Source organism: Uranotaenia lowii, chromosome 1 (assembly GCF_029784155.1).
Source record: "Uranotaenia lowii strain MFRU-FL chromosome 1, ASM2978415v1, whole genome shotgun sequence".
NCBI lineage: Eukaryota > Metazoa > Arthropoda > Insecta > Diptera > Culicidae > Uranotaenia > Uranotaenia lowii.
The window spans coordinates 62,439,783-62,461,919 of record NC_073691.1 but is presented as its reverse complement, the minus strand read 5'-3'; the positions used below and the strand labels follow the sequence as shown (position 1 = coordinate 62,461,919).

At 38.0% G+C, this 22,137-nt stretch overlaps 1 long non-coding RNA gene across 6 annotated transcripts; it reads left to right on the top strand.

Moving 5' to 3' along the window:
- The first annotated feature begins 721 nt into the window (after nucleotides 1-721).
- On the top strand, nucleotides 722-7,667 carry LOC129739859 (uncharacterized). Of its 6 annotated transcripts, none has more exons than XR_008736000.1 (7): nucleotides 722-828; nucleotides 935-998; nucleotides 1,059-1,586; nucleotides 1,651-6,548; nucleotides 6,642-6,914; nucleotides 6,984-7,145; nucleotides 7,210-7,667. It is a non-coding gene; the product is annotated as an uncharacterized LOC129739859 (long non-coding RNA). The 6 variants fall into 6 exon arrangements; XR_008735999.1 differs by having other exon boundaries at nucleotides 722-836; XR_008735998.1 differs by lacking the exon at nucleotides 722-828 and having other exon boundaries at nucleotides 857-998; nucleotides 1,651-6,051; nucleotides 6,131-6,548.
- Nucleotides 7,668-22,137: the final 14,470 nt, after the last annotated feature.

Sequence of the window (22,137 nt, the reverse complement as noted above, 5' to 3'; positions counted from 1 at the left end):
ACCGAATATTTTGCAAAAAATACCATTGTGAGTAATATTTTTAAAGTGATGACAGAATTGATGAAAATATATTTCACTTTTAGATGAAAAACACAATTTAAAACTATTGAACATTATTAAAATTGTTTAATTGTGATAACAGCTCAAAATGTATGAGGCCCTTCGAGCCAAATGGGTATAAGTGCATAAATGCTAATAAAATACGTTAAGTATCACAGTAAATAAGCCTTGAAAAGAAAAATAAATGATTTATTTAAAAAAAAAAAAAAGAAACTTATTTTGAGAAAACGCATTTTTAGTTTTGATGTGTTTGGCCATTTTACATATATTTATCTAAAATTTTTATTTCTTTTTCAAATGTAAAGGTATGTAAACTACAATTCTAAATATCTGAAAAATTACCAAATATAGTTTGAGTTATGAAGAATCGTTTTATATCAATAAATCAAAATCGATCATTTTTGTTGCGTCGAGGCAAATACAATAAGGACTCATTTTTTTTCAAAAACGTTCCAAAATAAGAAATTATAAAAAAAATATCTGAAATTGTAATGTATCTTTCTTGCTTAAATTGTCTTTACAGTTTCGTTATCTTTAATTCAGAAAAAAAATTTGACTTTAGAGAATCTCAAATTGAGATGCATTCTGTAAAAATCGGAGCTTGCAATTAAAAATAAACCAAGAAATGGAAATTTAAATTTAGATGTAGGCAACAAAAATCCAGGGCTTTTAAATCTAGGGGTGGTGTAAAATGCCAAATAGCCCTATCAGCCATGCTGTGACATTGTTTACAAAAAAAGAAGGCATCAAAGTGCATGAAGCACGCAGGTATCACGGTATTAGATTATTGAGTGACTGAATAATATCATTTCAGGAACAGTATTTAAAATTTGTTTTGATGTTTTATATCCATCTATTTTATTCCCCTTAATAGTTTATTTCCTCTATATTACTGAAAACTAAGCGCACCGAGGTCGACAACGGCGCAAGCGATGAAGGTAAGTTGAAAACTGTTTTGTTTAGCAAAATCATTATTTTTTTTTTCTATTCCCGTAAAGCTCGCAGTAGATGCGAAAAAACAACTCCACCATCCGGCCGGACAAACACCGGGGCAGTTCCAGCGCCAAACGAGGTGGACAGAAAGAACCACGAAATCACATCATCAACAGAAGCAGCAGTATATTTAATTTGACGGATAAAACATCACTCTTCCAGTTCCTCAGTCACGATTGCGGCAACACCACAAGTCAAAACATTCTGGAGGCCGGCGGAAGAGCCAACACCACAGCAGCAGCCACTACTTCAATCATCACCACAAGAAACGATCCAGTAGCAGCGGCCAGTTCAGTACCAGCCACAAGGTGTCACATTTTGTTTCTCCCACGGAGGAAGCGTTCTAGGTGCGAAAGTGGCTCAGGTGACGGAGTGACGGAAAAAGGCGGCGGAAACAGGGTGGATACGATGGTAACCCTCGTGTTTAAATTATGGACAGTACGTTCACACGGCCATCACACAAGGCTCCGAAAACGATTCTCCAAAATCGGAATCCAACTTGCATCTTGTAAAGAGAATTCCGATGCCCTGCTGTAAGTATCATGATTTATTTTAACTTCGCTTCAATACCGTAATATTTTTTTATATTTAAAACAGTGTCGGATCTCTTAACACAAAATTTGGCGGCAGAGATACGTTTCCCGGTTGTTCAACAATCAGCAGGAACATTTAAGCAGAGTGTCCAGCTATCGGAACCGCTGGGATGTAATCTGTTCGGAATTGGGTTTCTCCAGGAACAGAAGAGTTATTTTCTTAGGAAACACTCGGCCAAGCTGTATCTGAAGTGTTCGTATGATTCCTAAACAGAACTCGAATATTCGTTCCATGAGGTCATAATTTTTACTGCTGGCCGCGGTGAAAATGAGTTTTTTTTATCACACATCACACTTAATCTTTTCTCCTGTGAACGGGACGATCGATTCCGTCCTGTATTTTCAACAGCTGAAATTACAGGACGATTTCCGGATAGAAAAAGTGTACAGGAAAACAACTGTCAAATTTTCCTGTAGTCTCGAAACGGTGTTCTCCTATGATATAAATTTTGAAAATTTAAGACGGGTTTCTCCCGAAATTCGTAAGAAATTTTAAATTCCATCCTCCTAGTCCCTTCCAAATCAATCAAAAATTCTAGTTTCAAAGTTGAGTTTAATATAAAAAACGAATAATTTATGCATACATACATATTTCACTTATCATTTAAACACTAAAGTATACTGTGTAAATCATAGTCGACGGTCAAACTAGCCAAAGGTCGGTGGTGATTTGGTTGATGATGATTGAACCCTTGATTACCAGTTGGAGAGCACCTCTACTCTGGCATCCTGACCTGCGTTTGTCTAGTTTTTTTTTGCGGGATTTTCATCCCGTAGAATGGGTTTCCCCTGACTGTCTGGCCGATAGGTTTGCCGGTAATGTTTGCTTCACTTTTCTGCAACACATCGTCAATCACCATGCGAAAGCCGTAGGTTTAGCCTAAATTGAAAAATGTGCGTCAAAATAAATACTATAAAAGCTTCGTTCAATCGTTAGTAAAAATCGGTTTCAACTGGTTTCTGTTAACTGATAGATGTTCAACGAGCCAATGTTTTGGTCGAAACTAGTCAGGTCGTTGTTCAATGGAGCAAGTTGAAACTAGTCGAAACCAATCCAGCTCGGCAGCAGGATTAGTTTCGACTTGGTAGAAGTCGGTCGAAGTCAATTGGAAAGAGACAGGTGATCAACTATCAATCCATTTCTACTTGTTTCGACCCGTTTCTACTAGAGTTGATTGAACAGACATAAAATATTCTCATCAAAACTTACGAAATATTTTTAATCCACTCAATCCGCACCCGCATCGGTTTCCTCCTTCGAAGCATGTTGCGCAGCGTGTAGAACTTAAACTCGAACCAGGTTGATTTAAGGGACCGTAGAGCTACGAATTTGTTTCGTGTATGTGCTGTGCTGTCGAAAAAAACATCAATTTCATCGAGACATACAAAAATATCATCTAATTTTAGCAAGAATGATTCAGTCAACTTACTTCTAGCACCATTTTCTCTTCTGAGGAATAGCCCTTCGATTTTAGAGGCCTCAGAATAAGCTGTTGTGTTACAGTAGCGCATCCGTCACACGTAATTTCCTGGATTTCTCGGTAGTGGTAGAACAAATTCACAACTGGTATAACCTATCCCTGCTGCTGTTGTTTGCTGATAATTTCCTGGGTTCGAATGAATTCTATTTGTACTCCTGTTGTTTTCGTTCCTGACACATCCGAACTGACTGAAACTAAACAAGAATGTAAATTGAAGTTTGCACTGATTAAACTTCAATAAAATCAAGTGAAGTATGATAGCACTTTTATTTTACCTTTTGTATGACTTTTTCTGTTACAGATTATCCGGCTGGATGTTCGAGAATTCGTATAAAATTTCCTTCGAATAGCCAACTGGGGGTTACACTTCTGCTGCAGTTTGTTATTGTTGTCATTTATCAACTGCTCCTAGGGCGCACTTGTTTGGGACTGTTGTTGAAACTACCAGGAAGCCGGTGGTGATGCGCTTCCGAATTCAAGCCCCTTTGCATCCGGCACTTCGGTACTTCGGTTGTTTATTTTTTGTCGCACAAATATTACCTTTGGAAAACCAAAATTAAATTATTTTTAATTTCTGCAGAAGCGAATATAATATTTATGTACACAGCAGAAGTTCGTATGGCGATATGAAAAATTATTATTGGGCGATGTGAAAAATAAAACAGTGCCCGCCGATTGGTCCGATGTTCTGCTAGTTCGATTCGTCCAGCTGGAAACGACCACTTGGGCCATATACTTACCTCGATATTAATATTCGTCGTCGACAGATTACGAAGACGGCATTACGGGGTAGAAAAATAGCCACTGTTGTTTGTTGTAAAAAAACAAAATGATTTAAATCGAGTTGATGGTGACGTCATATAAAACACCACTACCAAAGCACGACTGTTTCGTCATACTTTTCATTGATTTTCTTTGACACAAAACGTAAACAATGTAATAGGCTGTCAAAATTTTGCCTTCCGTGCCCACTTCTTCACCGCGCTTACTTTGTGTCAAAGTTGTTCCACCCCTAGATTTAACAGCCCTGCAAAAATCGAATCTGTCCAGGTGGAGGGGGGTAGGGGTTGCCAAATGTCAACACTTGTGCACGGAGAGGGAGAAGGGGGTAAAAATCTCATTTTTCTGTCCACGTGGTATCTGAACGGCCCCAAAGGCAATTTAGCATTCAAAGCTCAAGTCTTTTTTTACTTCTAAAAAGGATCGAAATATGTTTATCCATCAAACATGGAGACAAATCGATCTGCCATAACTCGTAAGATAATAAAGTTATGTTTGAAACAAGTTTGCAGGTATTTATTGAACATATCGGCTATTTGGTGAACATTATCAAAAAATGATCAAACTATAGCTAAAGTTTTAACGAAGTAAGACTGAAAAAAATCTTTTTACTAAATACCCAAAAAGCGAAAACAAAATACCCCTAAAGCAAATACAACTTGTCAGTTTAGCGCTACGTCGTTTGATGACAGGGATACGCATGAAATTAAATTACATGTTTCGCATGATCCCAAACTTTTCGCCGATACACCATACCGAGGGGTGAGCCCAAACTTTTCATCGATAACTTAAGTAGCTATTTTATCTGTTCGCACTTTGCAAATTTCTAGCACAAAATTTAAAAAACATGTTTGTTTTGACATTTATGAAAAAAGATTCAAATGCGCGATTTTTTGGAAATTTTCCACTTTTAAGCTAAGTTTAAGTCATAATAAGTTAACATATAAGTTTTTCCAAAAACATACGAAAAAGGCTTTGATCGTCGACTTTAGAATGAGATCAAAAGAAATGCCTTATGTCATAAGATAACTAAGATATGACCAAACAATTTTTTTTGTTTTTGAGGGGGTGATCCCAAACTTATGGTCGGTAGCGTATACGATCAGCAAATTCTAATTCAACGCTATAAGCACCTCAACAAAAGTTATTTGGTGAAATTCGTTCCAGGGAATTGCAAGTTACAGCTGTTTTAGTTTGGCGGACCGACTTTTTTCAATTTTAAGCTATTAAGTGATTAATAAATTCTTTTATTGAACAAACACCCCCACGGAGTGGAAAAATTTGAGAATTCGGAAGTACACCTACTAGGAAAAGTTCTTAGTTTTTGTATGTATGTATGTATGTAGATAATCCACCATGGGTGCACGGATTCACCGCAGTTTCGCCAACGTATGCGCTAACTTGCATCCTTTAGATTTTTAGTTCGGCCAATCTTCAATGCATATCATCACATACCCGACACCATGGCTTCGTGTGAACTGTCATGAAATGAAAATGTTTCGTGTAGGTGTACGTCTTATTTGTAGAACGAGCAAACAGTTTCGCAACCGTATAAAATTCATAACATATTTAGAGTTAAGAATCTACACACTAAGATTGCAATTATACCGCTCGGGATAATGACTCTCCGATTCACAGGAAATATGTTCAAAATACACGAAGTTCGAAAGGAAATCTTCTTGAAGCTCGGGACATTACGCTTCTCCTGAAATCCCTGATGAAATTTCTTCGTGTGTACAGGTGCACAAACAATTTTCCTGAAATTCAGGACAGTAATCACCCATATCACGTGAGACTCGTTTGGCTTCGCGCGTTTTTTGCCAATGTGGGCAAGCCTTTCATCGTCGTGCGAAAACTGCATAGGAAATTTTTAAGGTTATAACTATAGTTTTTAAAGAGTTCGAGCGAAGAAGCAAGTTCAAAATTATTTACTGCTACAAAATTCAACTATTCTCACTAGCAAATCCGATAATATTCAAATTATTTTGGAAATAAACTTCATAAGCCAGAATCGGCAAAGGTACCTGCAGTAGGCATAATCGTATAATTCATTCATAGTCCCGAAGAAATAATCAGTTCGTCAAAATCAAACCGTCAACACAATCAGGCCAGTCATCAACAAAACACAGATGTTGGCCCAGAAGGTAAATATTAAGAAAAGAAAAATCCAGCAAAACATTGAAAAAATAAAACAAATTTTAATATCTTATTCTCTCGATTAAGGTTCAGTTCTAGCGGCCAGGAAGGACACTATCATAGGACACATTCATGTTCCAAAAAATATTCATAAATCCGCAGGGAACCGGTGCACTCTGGTTAAAAATTCTTAATCTGATCGAAAAGAACTTTGCATACAACAAGTATTGTCGGTACAACGAATCAGCAAAGTAAAATAGCTGCGCCCATGAACAGGAAGCATCTAAATTGAAGTCCGAAGGCCATTCGATAATTGTGGAAATGGTGCTGCACGAAACCGGAGTTATCCGTTTGTTTTGGTACATTTTATCGAAGTACATATTCTATTACTGTTACCGTAGGACGAAAAAAAAACAGTTCCCGCTGGCTCAGTTACCCAGCGGTTCCCTCAAACGTTCAACAACACCAGGAAACAGTTCCAGGAGTAGATGATTCAACACAACAGGTATATAAACCTTACATTTTACGCAAAGCAGCTAGAAGAAGATCAATCAAAATAATTTAAATTTGAATTTCTTTGTTCTTGTTTATTTCCAAGCAACAGTTCAATGCACTAATCAACTTAATGGAAGCCGCAATCTAAATACTGTTTGGAACAAAAAGCTACGGAAGAGCATTTGGCAGCAGCATCTGAGAGTGTTCAAATCAGCAGCAGCAACTATAAACAGCAGCAGAGATCGGAACTGTCAGGCGGGTGTAATTGTACGGCACAACCATCGCCAATGTCCAGGCAATTAGGCTTTATATAAGTGTTCCTGTAAAAGGACTCGAAAGTTCCGGGACTTCAAAAATCAAATGGCAGAAATTGTAAGTGAGTTTGAGACTTTTTTGAATGTCCCAATAAAATAAATTCACTTTCTTTATTTCCTTTTGCAAACAGCACATGGATAAAGCAAACTCGTACATCTGCAGGTACTCAAAAAACCCGATCATGGTCGAGTTCTTGTTGCCGAGGACCTGTGTCAGCGCAAAGGTTTCAAAAGATTGTTCATCCCTCTCCAGAAAGTAGGAAGATGAAAATGAGGTCTATCAACATAAGTCCGTAAGCCCGTAAGCCTCCTCCCAAGTCGATCAGAAATTTTGATGTACGTTACTTTTCTTTTTAGGAAAATAAAAACCTTTACAAGACGATTTTAACTACATTACGAGGAGTTCATAAAATAGAATTTTTCGTCATGGAATAAAATAGCATGTAACAACAACGCCTGCCGGACAAGCAGTCCTGCAAAGTCAGAATGCCAGCCTAAGTGTTATCCATATTTCGTCTGCAAACGATAAAGTCGGTGGGACTTCATCGCCGCTGGTGTTTTCGCAGGTTTTCTAGGCAGCATCGTTCCGGAAAATCATTCTTGAGGACTTTCTAAGACAACCTTCCGATTTTGAAATTAAGTCAAGTGCAGTGATTTTTGAAATTCACTATAGAGTGTTTTGTGTTCTATGGTGTAAACAAATGTTGTGAAATAAATGGTTTATTTTAGAAAAATTTTTTTTTGTAAAACACAGATCAGCAATAAAAATTTGGGATTCTAAACCAGGGGAAATAATTTCAGAGCTTTATACTAATCTCGGGAGGAAACCGTTTCGAACTCACAGGAACATTTCAAATCTCCCTGCAATTGGCGGTAGTGAATTGTTTCGAAATCACAGGACGTTTTGACAGTTGTTTTTCCTGAGCTGTTTTGCTGTCCTGAAATCGTCCTGTAATTTCAGCTGTTGAAAATACAGGACAGAATCGTTCCGATCACAGGAGAAAAGATTAAGTGTGTACGACAGGTATTCCGCATTCGTGTAGATACCTGCCCAGCTGGCAACTGTTTGTACGTTCTTATATAATATATTCAATCAATGAAATAGTTGTATGGTAAAATAGTCTTACCTTTTACCGATCTTACCTCTAGACACTCTCAGCTTACCTGTAGCTGGAACCAACCTTGTTCAATTTCATAACCATCGGCAGATAATTGGCCTTAAACCAAAAATCTATAGCCGATACTGAAATTCAAACGCAATCCGACAGTAGGTCATTGGGTGACTCTAAGCGCTCAATATTCTTAACACGGTGATGAAATTTTGTTTTTTCACTTGTTTCACGAATAAGATTCTGATAACTCTATTCAGAATATTCTTCTTTATCGTTTCTTCACTTCTTTCTGACCCAAATGCGCTTTTTTCACAGACCAACCTATCGCACATATACCCATTTCTCTCTTCCTTCCGTATCACTATTTTTCCCCCACTCACATATTTTAAATTATCACACCCTGTGTTCTTTATTTTGTTGTTTATTCAAATTTTTACTTCCCCCGAGTATTGCAATACTCCTTTTCTATTTTCTTCAAAACATGTCAAATTACTAATTGCCAATTTTCACATCCAAATCACATACCACCTCCTGACCAAAGTTATGAAAACCTTAAACCGAGAATCATTATTCAATGACTTATAATCGCACGATTCGACGAATTTTTCGCACATGGACTCTCAGCCACTTCTTGCCACTTCGAGAATTATTGTTCACCATCACCTGCCTTTTTCACGAATTCATCGCAGCAAGCGGTGATTTTTCTTCGGCATTCAGCCCTAGCTACACGTTCGCGCCTGCGCTTCTATACAAGCCGTCCGTTTCACGCTCGCATATCAAAATTCGCGTAATGGTTCTATCCAATCAAAATCTTTTTTTTTCCAGAGCCACTAATTACTTTCTTTATCACCTCACGAGCCCCATCAAATTATAAGCTCGTAAAATACAGATCATTTCACCACTGACCACACTGACTTGACTCTTAGAACAAAAATTCAACCATTTTCTGTCTAATTTTTTGTTGTCAGTTTTTGCAGGTTCGCAATACCGACGGCAGGTGGCGAACCTGAAAAATTTGACAAAAAATGCCCTGTAGGAAAAATGGTCCTGTTTAGCCCGATTTTATCGTAGAAATTGCGTGTTTTATTTTTAAAGTTGGGTGGCATTTCCTAACTGGGATAGCATTTCTTCAAATCGATCGATGCGCACTCTGGAATCGACATTGCGTACTGTTGGAAAAATAATTTTTTTTTGTTTTTTTTCTGGAAAAATTATCCAGAAAACGAAATCGAGTGTCCAGTCAGTATGGTCAGTGATTTCACACTCTTCCAGGCTAATGCACAGCATTAGGCAGCGGCATTACAGCAGAAAATGAAAACTCCACCCCGCTGCTCGTGCTTTATTCTTTTCTTGCTTAATTGCGCTCCAAGCACTGAGAAAGCAAACAACTTTTTCGAATTTTTCACAATATTACGTATTACTCACTTCCCTTTTAACACGTCTCATATTTCTAAATTGCTGTGCACCACTCAATAAAGTTAAAAAAGGTACTCGATAATTTCACAAACGTCCCCTTATCCGAAACACATGCAAGAGAAAAACCGATCCGCACCCGACAATACCAGAACGAAGACTCGCTCAATTGTGCACCACTATAAATAAAAAAGAAAACGCAATTTAAAGTTGTGATCCCAAATTAAGCTCAGAATCGCTGAAAAACGCTTCTAAAGGCCAGAAAACGCATTTTAAAGTTGTGATCCCAAATTAAGCTCAGAATGGCCGGAAAACGCTTCTAAAGGCCAGAAAACGCATTTTAAAGTTGTGATCCTAAATTAAGCTCAGAATCGCTGAAAAACGCTTCTAAAGGCCAGAAAACGCATTTTAAAGTTGTGATCCCAAATTAAGCTCAGAATGGCCGAAAAACGCTTCTAAAGGCCAGAAAACGCATTTTAAAGTTGTGATCCTAAATTAAGCTCAGAATCGCTGAAAAACGCTTCTAAAGGCCAGAAAACGCATTTTAAAGTTGTGATCCCAAATTAAGCTCAGAATGGCCGAAAAACGCTTCTAAAGGCCAGAAAACGCGCTTTAAAGTTGTGATCCCAAATTAAGCTCAGAATGGCCGAAAAACGCTTCTAAAGGCCAGAAAACGCATTTTAAAGTTGTGATCCCAAATTAAGCTCAGAATCGCTGAAAAACGCTTCTAAAGGCCAGAAAACGCATTTTAAAGTTGTGATCCCAAATTAAGCTCAGAATGGCCGAAAAACGCTTCTAAAGGCCAGAAAACGCATTTTAAAGTTGTGATCCCAAATTAAGCTCAGAATCGCCGAAAAACGCTTCTAAAGGCCAGAAAACGCATTTTAAAGTTGTGATCCCAAATTAAGCTCAGAATGGCCGGAAAACGCTTCTAAAGGCCAGAAAACGCATTTTAAAGTTGTGATCCTAAATTAAGCTCAGAATCGCTGAAAAACGCTTCTAAAGGCCAGAAAACGCATTTTAAAGTTGTGATCCCAAATTAAGCTCAGAATGGCCGAAAAACGCTTCTAAAGGCCAGAAAACGCATTTTAAAGTTGTGATCCCAAATTAAGCTCAGAATCGCTGAAAAACGCTTCTAAAGGCCAGAAAACGCATTTTAAAGTTGTGATCCCAAGCTCAGAATGGCCGAAAAACGCTTCTAAAGGCCAGAAAACGCATTTTAAAGTTGTGATCCCAAATTAAGCTCAGAATGGCCGAAAAACGCTTCTAAAGGCCAGAAAACGCATTTTAAAGTTGTGATCCCAAATTAAGCTCAGAATCGCTGAAAAACGCTTCTAAAGGCCAGAAAACGCATTTTAAAGTTGTGATCCCAAATTAAGCTCAGAATGGCCGAAAAACGCTTCTAAAGGCCAGAAAACGCATTTTAAAGTTGTGATCCCAAATTAAGCTCAGAATGGCCGAAAAACGCTTCTAAAGGCCAGAAAACGCATTTTAAAGTTGTGATCCCAAATTAAGCTCAGAATGGCCGAAAAACGCTTCTAAAGGCCAGAAAACGCATTTTAAAGTTGTGATCCCAAATTAAGCTCAGAATGGCCGGAAAACGCTTCTAAAGGCCAGAAAACGCATTTTAAAGTTGTGATCCTAAATTAAGCTCAGAATCGCTGAAAAACGCTTCTAAAGGCCAGAAAACGCATTTTAAAGTTGTGATCCCAAATTAAGCTCAGAATGGCCGAAAAACGCTTCTAAAGGCCAGAAAACGCATTTTAAAGTTGTGATCACAAATTAAGCTCAGAATGGCCGGAAAACGCTTCTAAAGGCCAGAAAACGCATTTTAAAGTTGTGATCCCAAATTAAGCTCAGAATCGCTGAAAAACGCTTCTAAAGGCCAGAAAACGCATTTTAAAGTTGTGATCCCAAATTAAGCTCAGAATGGCCGAAAAACGCTTCTAAAGGCCAGAAAACGCATTTTAAAGTTGTGATCCCAAATTAAGCTCAGAATGGCCGAAAAACGCTTCTAAAGGCCAGAAAACGCACTTTAAAGTTGTGATCCCAAATTAAGCTCAGAATGGCCGAAAAACGCTTCTAAAGGCCAGAAAACGCATTTTAAAGTGCGATCCCAAATTAAGCTCAGAATCGCTGAAAAACGCTTCTAAAGGCCAGAAAACGCATTTTAAAGTTGTGATCCCAAATTAAGCTCAGAATGGCCGAAAAACGCTTCTAAAGGCCAGAAAACGCATTTTAAAGTTGTGATCCCAAATTAAGCTCAGAATCGCTGAAAAACGCTTCTAAAGGCCAGAAAACGCATTTTAAAGTTGTGATCCCAAATTAAGCTCAGAATCGCTGAAAAACGCTTCTAAAGGCCAGAAAACGCATTTTAAAGTTGTGATCCCAAATTAAGCTCAGAATGGCCGAAAAACGCTTCTAAAGGCCAAAAAACGCATTTTAAAGTTGTGATCCCAAATTAAGCTCAGAATGGCCGAAAAACGCTTCTAAAGGCCAGAAAACGCATTTTAAAGTTGTGATCCCAAATCAAGCTCAGAATGGCCGAAAAACGCTTCTAAAGGCCAGAAAACGCATTTTAAAGTTGTGATCCCAAATTAAGCTCAGAATCGCTGAAAAACGCTTCTAAAGGCCAGAAAACGCATTTTAAAGTTGTGATCCCAAATTAAGCTCAGAATGGCCGAAAAACGCTTCTAAAGGCCAGAAAACGCATTTTAAAGTTGTGATCCTAAATTAAGCTCAGAATCGCTGAAAAACGCTTCTAAAGGCCAGAAAACGCATTTTAAAGTTGTGATCCCAAATTAAGCTCAGAATGGCCGAAAAACGCTTCTAAAGGCCAGAAAACGCATTTTAAAGTTGTGATCACAAATTAAGCTCAGAATGGCCGGAAAACGCTTCTAAAGGCCAGAAAACGCATTTTAAAGTTGTGATCCCAAATTAAGCTCAGAATCGCTGAAAAACGCTTCTAAAGGCCAGAAAACGCATTTTAAAGTTGTGATCCCAAATTAAGCTCAGAATGGCCGAAAAACGCTTCTAAAGGCCAGAAAACGCATTTTAAAGTTGTGATCCCAAATTAAGCTCAGAATGGCCGAAAAACGCTTCTAAAGGCCAGAAAACGCACTTTAAAGTTGTGATCCCAAATTAAGCTCAGAATGGCCGAAAAACGCTTCTAAAGGCCAGAAAACGCATTTTAAAGTGCGATCCCAAATTAAGCTCAGAATCGCTGAAAAACGCTTCTAAAGGCCAGAAAACGCATTTTAAAGTTGTGATCCCAAATTAAGCTCAGAATGGCCGAAAAACGCTTCTAAAGGCCAGAAAACGCATTTTAAAGTTGTGATCCCAAATTAAGCTCAGAATCGCTGAAAAACGCTTCTAAAGGCCAGAAAACGCATTTTAAAGTTGTGATCCCAAATTAAGCTCAGAATCGCTGAAAAACGCTTCTAAAGGCCAGAAAACGCATTTTAAAGTTGTGATCCCAAATTAAGCTCAGAATGGCCGAAAAACGCTTCTAAAGGCCAAAAAACGCATTTTAAAGTTGTGATCCCAAATTAAGCTCAGAATGGCCGAAAAACGCTTCTAAAGGCCAGAAAACGCATTTTAAAGTTGTGATCCCAAATCAAGCTCAGAATGGCCGAAAAACGCTTCTAAAGGCCAGAAAACGCATTTTAAAGTTGTGATCCCAAATTAAGCTCAGAATCGCTGAAAAACGCTTCTAAAGGCCAGAAAACGCATTTTAAAGTTGTGATCCCAAATTAAGCTCAGAATGGCCGAAAAACGCTTCTAAAGGCCAGAAAACGCATTTTAAAGTTGTGATCCCAAATTAAGCTCAGAATGGCCGAAAAACGCTTCTAAAGGCCAGAAAACGCATTTTAAAGTTGTGATCCCAAATTAAGCTCAGAATGGCCGAAAAACGCTTCTAAAGGCCAGAAAACTCATTTTAAAGTTGTGATCCCAAATTAAGCTCAGAATGGCCGAAAAACGCTTCTAAAGGCCAGAAAACGCATTTTAAAGTTGTGATCACAAATTAAGCTCAGAATCGCTGAAAAACGCTTCTAAAGGCCAGAAAACGCATTTTAAAGTTGTGATCCCAAATTAAGCTCAGAATGGCCGAAAAACGCTTCTAAAGGCCAGAAAACGCATTTTAAAGTTGTGATCCCAAATTAAGCTCAGAATGGCCGAAAAACGCTTCTAAAGGCCAGAAAACGCATTTTAAAGTTGTGATCCCAAATTAAGCTCAGAATCGCTGAAAAACGCTTCTAAAGGCCAGAAAACGCATTTTAAAGTTGTGATCCCAAATTAAGCTCAGAATGGCCGAAAAACGCTTCTAAAGGCCAGAAAACGCATTTTAAAGTTGTGATCCCAAATTAAGCTCAGAATGGCCGAAAAACGCTTCTAAAGGCCAGAAAACGCATTTTAAAGTTGTGATCACAAATTAAGCTCAGAATCGCTGAAAAACGCTTCTAAAGGCCAGAAAACGCATTTTAAAGTTGTGATCCCAAATTAAGCTCAGAATGGCCGAAAAACGCTTCTAAAGGCCAGAAAACGCATTTTAAAGTTGTGATCCCAAATTAAGCTCAGAATGGCCGAAAAACGCTTCTAAAGGCCAGAAAACGCATTTTAAAGTTGTGATCCCAAATTAAGCTCAGAATCGCTGAAAAACGCTTCTAAAGGCCAGAAAACGCATTTTAAAGTTGTGATCCCAAATTAAGCTCAGAATGGCCGAAAAACGCTTCTAAAGGCCAGAAAACGCATTTTAAAGTTGTGATCCCAAATTAAGCTCAGAATCGCTGAAAAACGCTTCTAAAGGCCAGAAAACGCATTTTAAAGTTGTGATCCCAAATTAAGCTCAGAATGGCCGAAAAACGCTTCTAAAGGCCAGAAAACGCATTTTAAAGTTGTGATCCCAAATTAAGCTCAGAATCGCTGAAAAACGCTTCTAAAGGCCAGAAAACGCATTTTAAAGTTGTGATCCCAAATTAAGCTCAGAATCGCTGAAAAACGCTTCTAAAGGCCAGAAAACGCATTTTAAAGTTGTGATCCCAAATTAAGCTCAGAATGGCCGAAAAACGCTTCTAAAGGCCAGAAAACGCATTTTAAAGTTGTGATCCCAAATTAAGCTCAGAATGGCCGAAAAACGCTTCTAAAGGCCAGAAAACGCATTTTAAAGTTGTGATCACAAATTAAGCTCAGAATCGCTGAAAAACGCTTCTAAAGGCCAGAAAACGCATTTTAAAGTTGTGATCCCAAATTAAGCTCAGAATGGCCGAAAAACGCTTCTAAAGGCCAGAAAACGCATTTTAAAGTTGTGATCCCAAATTAAGCTCAGAATGGCCGAAAAACGCTTCTAAAGGCCAGAAAACGCATTTTAAAGTTGTGATCCCAAATTAAGCTCAGAATCGCTGAAAAACGCTTCTAAAGGCCAGAAAACGCATTTTAAAGTTGTGATCCCAAATTAAGCTCAGAATGGCCGAAAAACGCTTCTAAAGGCCAGAAAACGCATTTTAAAGTTGTGATCCCAAATTAAGCTCAGAATCGCTGAAAAACGCTTCTAAAGGCCAGAAAACGCATTTTAAAGTTGTGATCCCAAATTAAGCTCAGAATGGCCGAAAAACGCTTCTAAAGGCCAGAAAACGCATTTTAAAGTTGTGATCCCAAATTAAGCTCAGAATCGCTGAAAAACGCTTCTAAAGGCCAGAAAACGCATTTTAAAGTTGTGATCCCAAATTAAGCTCAGAATGGCCGAAAAACGCTTCTAAAGGCCAGAAAACGCATTTTAAAGTTGTGATCCCAAATTAAGCTCAGAATCGCTGAAAAACGCTTCTAAAGGCCAGAAAACGCATTTTAAAGTTGTGATCCCAAATTAAGCTCAGAATGGCCGAAAAACGCTTCTAAAGGCCAGAAAACGCATTTTAAAGTTGTGATCCCAAATTAAGCTCAGAATCGCTGAAAAACGCTTCTAAAGGCCAGAAAACGCATTTTAAAGTTGTGATCCCAAATTAAGCTCAGAATGGCCGAAAAACGCTTCTAAAGGCCAGAAAACGCGCTTTAAAGTTGTGATCCCAAATTAAGCTCAGAATGGCCGAAAAACGCTTCTAAAGGCCAGAAAACGCATTTTAAAGTTGTGATCCCAAATTAAGCTCAGAATGGCCGAAAAACGCTTCTAAAGGCCAGAAAACGCATTTTAAAGTTGTGATCCCAAATTAAGCTCAGAATCGCTGAAAAACGCTTCTAAAGGCCAGAAAACGCATTTTAAAGTTGTGATCCCAAATTAAGCTCAGAATGGCCGAAAAACGCTTCTAAAGGCCAGAAAACGCATTTTAAAGTTGTGATCCCAAATTAAGCTCAGAATCGCTGAAAAACGCTTCTAAAGGCCAGAAAACGCATTTTAAAGTTTTGATCCCAAATTAAGCTCAGAATCGCTGAAAAACGCTTCTAAAGGCCAGAAAACGCATTTTAAAGTTGTGATCCCAAATTAAGCTCAGAATGGCCGAAAAACGCTTCTAAAGGCCAGAAAACGCATTTTAAAGTTGTGATCCCAAATTAAGCTCAGAATGGCCGAAAAACGCTTCTAAAGGCCAGAAAACGCATTTTAAAGTTGTATGTATGTATGTAGATAATCCACCATGGGTGCACGGATTCACCGCAGTTTCGCCAACGTATGCGCTAACTTGCATCCTTTAGATTTTTAGTTCGGCCAATCTTCAATGCAAATCATCACATACCCGACACCATGGCTTCGTGTGAACTGTCATGAAATGAAAATGTTTCGTGTAGGTGTACGTCTTATTTGTAGAACAAGCAAACAGTTTCGCAACCGTATAAAATTCATAACATATTTAGAGTTAAGAATCTACGACAGGTATTCCGCATTCGTGTAGATACCTGCCCAGCTGGCAACTGTTTGTACGTTCTTATATAATATATTCAATCAATGAAATAGTTGTATGGTAAAATAGTCTTACCTTTTACCGATCTTACCTCTAGACACTCTCAGCTTACCTGTAGCTGGAACCAACCTTGTTCAATTTCATAACCATCGGCAGATAATTGGCCTTAAACCAAAAATCTATAGCCGATACTGAAATTCAAACGCAATCCGACAGTAGGTCATTGGGTGACTCTAAGCGCTCAATATTCTTAACACGGTGATGAAATTTTGTTTTTTCACTTGTTTCACGAATAAGATTCTGATAACTCTATTCAGAATATTCTTCTTTATCGTTTCTTCACTTCTTTCTGACCCAAATGCGCTTTTTTCACAGACCAACCTATCGCACATATACCCATTTCTCTCTTCCTTCCGTATCACTATTTTTCCCCCACTCACATATTTTAAATTATCACACCCTGTGTTCTTTATTTTGTTGTTTATTCAAATTTTTACTTCCCCCGAGTATTGCAATACTCCTTTTCTATTTTCTTCAAAACATGTCAAATTACTAATTGCCAATTTTCACATCCAAATCACATACCACCTCCTGACCAAAGTTATGAAAACCCTAAACCGAGAATCATTATTCAATGACTTATAATCGCACGATTCGACGAATTTTTCGCACATGGACCTAGGAAAAGTTCTTAGTTTTTATACAAAATTCAGCGTTTGCGATTTTTTCGTAACGGTTTTTTGCCGCTTGGGGGGGGGGTGATCACCCCGATCACCCCCCCCCCCCATAGGACCGCGCCTGATTACCCCCTATACGTAATGTCGTATGCGTGTCTATAAACAGTTTCTACGCCTTTGTTTAGGCAACGTTAAAAAAACGATTTATAGATTGTTTTTAAAACTTTCCAATAAATACCAAATAAAATAATGATTGAGTTTTTATCGACTTTCAAATTCGCTTCAATCAATGATGGATATAAATCCTACAGAGTATTCATCGAAGATTTTGGTTATCGAATCTGTAAATCAGAAGCATTGAATAAAATTTCATAAAACAATATTTAAACAGAATATCGATATAGGGACTAAAATTAATTAGTTTTTAGTAAGCATGGTTCAATAATCGAAATCGAAATTATGTTTGCCCGATTCCAAAATGCATTCAGTTCGCTGCGTTGCACAGTGGTCCAAAAGGACCATAAGTGTGATTTTTTTTCTTGTGCTTTTGTCTTCCATTTTTGCTGTTGGGTGTCAGAACATATACTAGCTAGTAGGGTTACAAGATCCCGCAACACCAAAAAGAGTACATTGAGATCATTTACCCAAAAAGTCAGGAGAAACGATATCACTTCGGTTTTCTGAGCTTCCAGCCATCAGGTTGATACAAGATCCATTTTATTATCGAGCTTTGCTCCCGGATGGTATGCATAACAGAAGGAAAAAGATGTACACTTCGTATTATCTGAGGAGGCCCCTACTACCTCGAAAAAGCGGGGTTCTACTGTTATTGGAAACCGAGATATTTCTGATTAATCAAATTTTGTCAATTTGTCGAGGTTATGCAAAACTTGGATTATTCGAACAGATAGCAGTATTAACCCTCATCGGCATTAGAGTGTCATTTTGACACTATTGCAAGTTTGAAGGCTTGTAACTTTTTTCAGAAGCTTCAGAAAACAAAAATTTCTTCGGGGACCCTAAATGAATTCAAAAATTCTTTAATATTGCATCTTTACTTTTTTTTATGGACGAACCCTGGAAGCCTGGACAAAAAAACTCCCTTTTCCGACTTTTGGTGTCATTTTGACACCACAAAAGTAAAATCTGTCTAGGCCGTTAGAACTATACTTAATTTCATATAAATCTTATATCAATAGAAACCTTGTAATGTCAGTAAAATATGTTTAGAACATTATATATATCTAAAGCTACTAGTTTTCTCGTTATTCAGCGTGAAAGAAAAAAAATCCGAAAAAACACGCCTCAGGAAAACTGCTGTAGTTCATATATAACACGTCCAAAAAAATATTTGCCTTATGCATATGAAAGCTGAAGTTAATGTCTACATCATGGAAATATTTTTTAATTATTTTTTTTAATGAAAGGGTCACAAAAAGTTAAAAAAAGTGGTCTGAAAAACCCACTTTTCATTCGATTGCTAGTAAAAACTGTTTCAGCGGTGGTAGAGCTTTTAAAAAAATACGACAACAAAATTTATTCTCATTCTAACATTTTGTTGTCTTTAGATTTTTGAGGCAACAAAAATTGAATGTACTAGAATTTTTCAAAGTTCACGAACTTTGCGGGATTATTTTTTTACAAATTGAAATTTTATCTGTTTTTGTGGTCCACCGTCAGGTTGTACCCGGATTTTCAGTGCTTTTACTTTGTTTGGACATTTAAAAAGTATATTCATTGGAATGCAAATTGAATCTACATTCTAGCTAGTAAGGTGCAACAATTCACGCTGTGAGATTTCACGAAAATATGAAAAATATAAACGTTAAATCATTCCTGAATATCTAGAACCACAAGCAGCACGTCCAGCAGAACGTGTTTGTTTGCTCTCCGAGTAGGTACGGTGGGTGGCCGTGATTTGGGCAGAGATCCAAGCCGAGAGCCGAAATAATGATGCGTGTCGTGCGTTTCTTGGTTGGTAATTTTCTATTGATAGTAGTTCGCGTGTGTCACGCACGACACGCATCATTATTTCTTCTCTCGGCTTGGCTCTCTGCCCAAATCACGGCCACCCACCGTACCTACTCGGAGAGCAAACAAACACGTTCTGCTGGACGTGCTGCTTGTGGTTCTAGATATTCAGGAATGATTTTCCGTTTATAATTTTCATATTTTTGTGAAATCTCACAGCGTGAATTGTTGCACCTAACTAGAATGTAGATAAATTTTGCTTTCCAATGAATTTACTTTTTATTGGTCCAAACAAAGTAAAAGCACTGAAAATCCGGGTAAACCTGACGGTGGACCACAAAAACAGATGAAATTTCAATTTGTAAAAAAATCGCGTAAATTCCATTTTTGTTGCATCAAAAATGTAAAGACAACAAAATGTTAGAATGAAAATAAATTTTGCTGTCGTATTTTTTTAAAAGCTCTACCACCGCTCAAACAGTTTTTACTAGCAATCGAATGAAAAGTAGGTTTTTCAGAGCACTTTTTGAACTTTTTGCGACCCTTTCATTAAAAAAAATCCAAAAAAATATTTCTTGGCTCCATGATGTTGACATTAACTTCAGATTTCATATCCATAAGGCAAACATTTTTTTGGACGTGTAATGCTAATGTCATGCTAAATATCGAGAAAACTAGTAGCTTTAGCTATATATAATGTTCAAAACATATTTTACTGACATTACAAAATGTCTATTGATATAAGTTTTGTTTTGATCGGTTGAACACGCAATAAGTTATAACGATTTGAGCTTGTAGTGTCAAATTGACACTCCTAGTGCTGATTAGGATAATGAAATCTGATGCGGATGAGGGTTAATATTAAGTCTTACTCAAAATCTGTGAACTAAAACAAACCTTTAGCTTTTAGCTGCACCCAGCAAAAACGGAGTTGCTTAAAAGGGTCCGAAAATCGTTCCAACGTTTAGTTTTTGACAAATTCAGTGATAACAGGTTTTCTGAGAAGAATCCCATTAGTATCTGCATATCATGTTCCATTGGCTATGCGCGTGCTTGCAATCCCGGTAAACGATTTCTCATGTGTTAAACAGAGAAAGCAATAGCCTTCACTCCAATTTCACTCCGATTAGCTGTCATTCTTATGGAAATCTGTGTAAGAGTAAAGAGCAAGCTTTATTCTTTTAAGCAGACCCAAGCCCAATTCGATTTATCAGTTTGTTAGTGTCTCTTCCAACATAGGTCAGCGATGTATCGTCAGCAAACAGGCGGGTTTTTCCATCAAGTGCAAGCTTCGGTAGATCATTCATCTATACTAGGAACAGGAGCGGTCCTATGTTACTTCCCTGAGGTACACCAACTGACATCGGTCTAAGTGCACATTCGGTACCATTTACTCCCACGTACTGAGACGGTTTGATAGGTAAATTTTAATAAGATCGTTCGCTTTTGCTCGGATTCTTATCGTTCCCATCACTAAAGGGTGATACAGTCAACATTTGGTCAAGGGAAAAAGCGTGTAAATCGGTGAAATCGTTTATTTAAAAAATCATATTAAATCTCTTTTTCAAGTTTAATTAGTATAAAATTCAGGAAAAAATATTCAGTTAGGCTTCCGCTTTTCCAAATCCGAATTGCCGGGCCTTACGCTTAACCCCTGCCATCAGATTTTGTACAGCCACCTTGTCCACCTTCTTCGCCGCAGAAAGCCATTTTGCCTTGAACTGCTGCTCGTCCTTAGCAGTTTTTTGGTCTTCTTTAGATTCCGCTTGATAATAGCCCAGTGTTTCTCAATTGGGCGGAGCTCTGGTGTGTTGGGAGGGTTCTTGTCCTTGGGAACCACCTGCACGTTGTTGGCGGCGTACCACTCATAACCTTTTTACCGTAATGGCAAGATGCCAAATCCGGCCAAACAGTACGGAACAACCGTGTTTCTTCAGGAAAGGCAGCAGACGTTTATTCAAACACTCGTTCACGTATATTTTTTGGTTGACAGTCCCGGAAGCTATGAAAATGCTGCTCTTCAAGTCACAGGTACAGATGGCTTGCCAAACCAGATATTTCTTCGCGAACTTTGACAGTTTCATGTGCTTGAGAATATCTGCTACCTTTCCCCTTCCTTTTGCCTTATAAAACTCCTGTCCCGGAAGCTGCTTGTAGTCGGCTTTGACGTAGGTTTCGTCGTCCATTACCACGCAGTCAAACTTCGTCAGTATCGTCGTGTACAGCCTCCGGGATCGCGATTAAAGCTGTCGTATTTATCATCGTGATTTGGAGTCACTACCTTTTTGAAAGTCGATAGTCCGGCTCGTATCACCCTTATCACCCTTTAAACTAAAAATGGACTTTATATCGAACATAATTCATTTTGGAAGAAATCATTAATCCATGTGTTTATCGATCTGCTCAGTAAACGAAAATTACCGAGTTCGGTAACTTTTTTACCGAAATCCTAAGGGTACGAACACAGTGAACGCGAAGCGAACTGCGAAGCGAAATATTCATTCACCGGATGAATTTCGCAAGTTCGTTTTTGAAGGCCGGCCACAGTGTACGCGAATTGCGAAGCGGTTCAACACTGAAAAAAACCTTCGGTCTTTTGCAAAAATTAATCACTCATGAAAAAATCTTTGCATATTTAATTTGCAGATTCAAAACTGTGAGCGAGGGATACGTACCGCGCAAAAAAAATTAATCCGCGTTAATTCCGAAAAACCACGTTAATTCGGAAAACCGTGGAAAAAAACCTTGCGCGTTCTAGGACCGCAGGGATTATGAAAAGGAATCTTAAGGTCATGAATACTCGGTGCATGGACTTTATGAGTACGTCGGAGAATAGATTTTTGACACCCAAATCCTATATGGTGGCTTCAGCCTAACACCAAAATGCTTTAAATTACTGAAAACCGCATAAAACAAACATAATGTGGATATTAGGTGAGAGGAATCAATTAGAAAAAGTCGAAATTTGCAGTCTGACGCTATGAAACGCCATCTTAAAATCCAATACGGCGGATTCCACTCAACTTTAAAATATTTTAAATGACTGAAAATCGCAAGAAAAAAAATCTACCAAAACTATGACAAAAATATAACAAAATAATGAAAAAAAAATTTACAATATAATAACAACAAAAATTACGAAACGCTGACAAAACTTTGATAGAAATATGGCAAAGGTGAGAAAAACATAACAACAATATGATTAAAATATACTAATTCTATGAT